This window comes from Gracilinanus agilis, chromosome X (genome assembly GCF_016433145.1).
Source record: "Gracilinanus agilis isolate LMUSP501 chromosome X, AgileGrace, whole genome shotgun sequence".
Lineage (NCBI taxonomy): Eukaryota > Metazoa > Chordata > Mammalia > Didelphimorphia > Didelphidae > Gracilinanus > Gracilinanus agilis.
The window spans coordinates 80,056,429-80,061,412 of record NC_058136.1 but is presented as its reverse complement, the minus strand read 5'-3'; positions in this window follow the sequence as shown (position 1 = coordinate 80,061,412).

Genomic DNA, 4,984 nt, shown 5'->3' with positions numbered 1-4,984 from the left:
GGTCTCCAGACTCCTGTGAACAACTATACCCAGTAGGGCTCAACAATTCTCAGCAATATTATTATCCTATTGTGCATGGACCCCAAGAGTCCTCCCCTGGTCAGCTGTTTCTCATTTTATCTTTTTTTCCTCATCACTCCTTTCTCTCTCTCTCCCTCTTTCTCTATCATTTTCTCTGTGTTTCTCTCTTAAACATTCTATTTTTCATTATCTTTCTCCTCCTTTCTCTATCACTCTCTCCATCTCTCAGGCTGTTTGTCTCTCTTTCTCCCTCTGTCTGTGCTTGTCTCTTAGTATCTTTTTCAGTTTCTATATCTATCTCTATCTCTCCCTGTCTCTATATTTCTTAATATTTCCCTTTTTATGTACCTCTATGTGTCTTTCCTGCTTGATCTCCATGTCTCCATCTCTCTCTATATTTCTCTCTTTTTCTCTCTCTTTCTCTTTCTCCCTCTATCACTGTTCTTCTCTCTCTTTGTCCCTCTGTCTATCTCTCTGTCTCTCTCTCTCTGTCTCTGTCTCTCTGTGTTTGTGCATGTCTGTCTGTCTCTCTCTCTCTATGTCTGTTGCTCTCTCTCTTTCTCCCTGTCTATCTCTCTGTCTCTGTCTCTCTATATCTCTCTCTGTCTCAGTCTCTCTGTGTGTCTCTCTGTGTCTGTCTGTCTGTCTGTGTCTGTCTGTCTCTCTCTCTTTGAACTGGACTCCTTTTAAGTTGACTCTATCACCTTGATTGTAATGATGGGTTCAAACCATACACTTGACCCTCACATCCAGTAATTTGACACCAGACACACAATCTCTCCTTTTAAGGGCCAGATCATAATGGATAGGTTGTGGCCACTTCTCTTACCTTTGCCTTGGATGGTTTGATGGGGATACAAAAGCTCTGGGTGACAAATGGAAGTAAGAAGGATTGAAGAATATCAGATAGAGTAGAAGCAATCTATATGTGGTTAAATCCTGCCTCCTCAGGTCTTTTCTCTTGCTCAGTTTCCTCTCTACATAGGTAAAGGCTTCTCTGCTGGGCTAAAAAGGGAAGATGATTGCTCAGTTCTGGCATTAACTGTATACATATAAACCCTTAACAATTGGGAGCATGAATCTTAAGATCTACAAGGTGCTATCAGAGCTTTAACCCCTTTGATTTATGGATGGAGAAACTCGGGTTTGTGAAGTGAGGGAGATCTATTGGTAGCTGAAGTTCCTTGTGACTTGGGTCACATATATATGCCAATTGATCTTAATGGAAAATTATCCTAACATCAGTTTCTCTGTCTGTGTTTTGTTTCTTTTGTTTAGTCGGGCTTTTTAAATGAGTATTGTGTAATTCAAATTTTGAACACCAGGAATATCTTTACCAGAATCATACTTTTATTCTCATTTTATGTCCTTAGCTTTTAGAGATAAATTTTATGAGTGAGTCCAGCCCTCTCTCTCTTTTCCCCCAAATATGGCTTGGAAAGCTGGCTTTACTCTGGTACTCACTTTTCTCCATTTATTTCATCTCTTTTGAGTGATTATTAATAAATCTCATTAAACATGATTTTTGGAGTTATTGTTTAATAATTAAAATTTTACAGTGTCAAGGTTTTCCTGGATTTGAATATTTGACTCTGTGTGACCTTGGGCAAATACCTGATCCCCACCACAATCTACTCCACAGGGGCTTGGGCATTCTTTCTCCTTAAAAGTGACAAAAATGAGAAGATGGTGGTGTAAAAGGACAAATCTTAAAACCTCCACACCCTTCCTCACCAAGATAGAAATCCATGAACTTTGAGAAGAAAAAAGACAAAAATCTAACAACGGGACAGACCAGGGGAGATCCTACTGCTGGTTAGCTAAAGAGGTAAGAAAAAGGCTTGAATTCTAGAACTGTTGGGTCTCAGGGTATAGAAGGGGAAGCCCAGCATCCCTCCCCGACGTGCTGTGTAGAGTCTCAAGTGGACCATGAAATCTCTGAGTGTGTGGGCACACTGGTCTGGAGAGAGGGACTTGCTGGAGCCAGGCTAGGGGAATAGAACACAGGCACTGTGGAGGTGACTGAAGGAGAAAGCCAGAGAAACACAGGAAAAATTCTCCAAAGATGTAGGCTTAGATGTAGCCAAATCTCAAACTTTTTTATCACACTGAGATAGAGAACAAAGAGCACCAAGAAGAAAGAAAAGGAGGTCAAACACAAGGAGAGAGCAGGGGGACCTTATGCTGGAAAGCCCAGGGAAAAACACTCCTTCTTGTCCCCTACTTCCTTTTTTCTCTTGAGTTTTTAGCCTCAGGGCACATTAAGCAATACAGAATAATCTAATAAATACAGGTTTAATCCCATCAGTTGGACTGACAAGAAGTCTTCAGAGGGCAGGGAAACTCCAACAACCCTTCCCCTGAAGAGACCGCAGAGAAAGTGATTACAAACTTCCATTGCCAGCTGGAGGAAGGCCTTTCATCAAAGCTCACAAAATCCATCTGCTTAAACTATCAGAATAGAAAAAGAAAAATATGAGTAAACAACAGAAACAGAGAAAAGAAATGAAAAACGATAGCTTTTTTTCAAGGAAGTTAAAAGAGAGCAAATGAAGTATAAAGAGAAGAGGAAGAAGTTCCAGCGAATTGGACACAGGCTTTGGAAGATCTCAAAATTCAATTAAATCAAAAAACACACATCAGACAGGCAGACATACATAGAGTAAAAATGAAAGGATAGAGCACAATCTATTGGGCTTCAATTGAGAAAAAGAAGGCAGGATTTACAATCATGATCTCTGACAGACCCAAAGTAAAAATAGATCTGTTTGAAAGATATAGGGAAGATAATTACACCTGATAAAAGGCAGTATAAACAATGAAGAAACATCAGTACTCAATATTTATGCACCAAACAGTATAGCATCCAAAATTTTTTAAGCATTTATTAATATTTTTTTGAAATGTTAACATGGTTCCATAATTCATGCTTTTAATTTCACCTTCACCTCCCGACTTCCCCTCCCCCTTTGCAGATGTGTATTTCCTCTGGTTTTAACATGTATCATTGATCAAGACCTATTTCCAAATTGTTGATAGATGCATTGGTGTGGTAGTTTCAAGTCTACATCCCCAAACATGTCCACCTCAACCCATATATTCAAGCAGTTGTTTTTCTTCTGTTTCCACTCCTGTAGTTCTTCCTCTGAATGTGGGTAGTGTTCTTTTCCATAAATCCCTCAGAATTGTCCTGGGGCATTGCATTGCTGCTAGAACAGAAGTCCATTACATTCGATTTTACCACAGTATATTGGTCTCTGTATACAATGTTCTGGCTCTGCTCCTTTTATTCTGCATCAATTCCTGGAGGTCTTTCCAGTTCACATGGAATTCTTCCAGTTTATTACTCCTTTGAGCACAATAGTATTCCATCACCAGTATATACCACAATTTGTTCAGCCATTCCCCAATTGAAGGGCATACCCTCATTTTCCAGGATTTTGCCACCACAAAAAGCGCAACTATAAATATTTTCATACAAATCTGTTTATCTATGATCTCTTTGGGGTACAAACCCAACAGTGGTATGGCTGGATAAAAAGGCAGGAATTTTTTTATAGCCCTTTGAGCATAGTTCCAAATTGCCAGCCAGAATTGTTGGATCAGTTCACAATTCCACCAACAATGCATTATTGCCCCAGTTTTGCCACATCCCCTCCAGAATTCATTACTCTCCCTTCTTTCATTTTAGCCAATCTGCTAGGTGTGATATGATACCTCAGAGTATTTTTGATTTGCATTTCTCTAATTTTTAGGGATTTGGAACACATTCTCATGTTCATTGATCATGCTTGTTGATACTTTTGATTTCTTTACCTGAAAATTGCCTATTCATGTCTCTTGCCCATTTTTCAATTGGGGAATGGCTCGATTTTTTATACAATTGATTTAACTCCTTGTATATTTGAGTAATTAGACCCATGTCAGAGTTTATTGTTATATTTTTTTCCAATTTGTTGTTTCCCTTATGATTTTGACTACATTGTTTTTGTTTGTACAAAAGCTGTTTAGTTTAATATAATCAAAACCATTTAATTACATTTTGTAATTTTCTCCAACTCTTGCTTGGTTTTAAAATCTTGCCTTTCCCAGAGATCTGACAAGTATACTATCCTGTGTTCACTTAACTTATTTATAGTTTCCCTCTTTATGTTCAAGTTATTCATCCATTCTGAATTTATATTGGTGTAGGGTGTGAGATGTTGATCTAAACCTAATCACTCCCAAATTGTTTTCCAAATTTCCCAGCAGTTTTTGTCAAATAGTGGATTTTTGTCCCAAAAGTTGGGCTCTTTGGGTTTATCATACACTGTCTTGGTGATGTCATTTACTCCAAGTCTAATCCAATGCTCCTCCCTTCTGTCTCTTAGCCAGTACCATACTCTTTTGATGATCGCTGCTTTATAGTTCAGTTTAATATCTGGTATGGTTAGGCCCCGTTCCTTCACATTTTTTTCATTATTCCCCTTGATATTCTTGATCTTTTGTTATTCAAAATGAACTTTGTTATAGTTTTTCCTAATTCATTAAAGAGATTTTTGGTAGTTTGACAGGTATGGTGCTAAATGGGTAAATTAATTTGGGTAGAAATGTCATTTTTATTATGTTAGCTTATCTTACCCATGAACAATCAATATTTTTCCAATTTTAGATCTCGTTTTATTTGTTTGGAATGTTTTGTAGTTGTTTTTGCATTATTTCTGTGTTTGTTTTGGCAAATAGATTCCTAAGTATTTTATATTGTCTAGGGTTATTTTAAATGGTGTTTCTCTTTCTACCTCTTGCTGCTCTAATGTGTTGGAAATATATAGAAATGCTGATGATTTATGTGCATTTATTTTGTATCCTGCAACTTTGCTAAAGTTGTTGATTATTTCTACAAGCTTCTTAATTGATTCTCTAGGATTTTTTAAGTAGACCATCATATCATCTGCAAAGAGTGATAGCTTAGTCTCCTCACTGC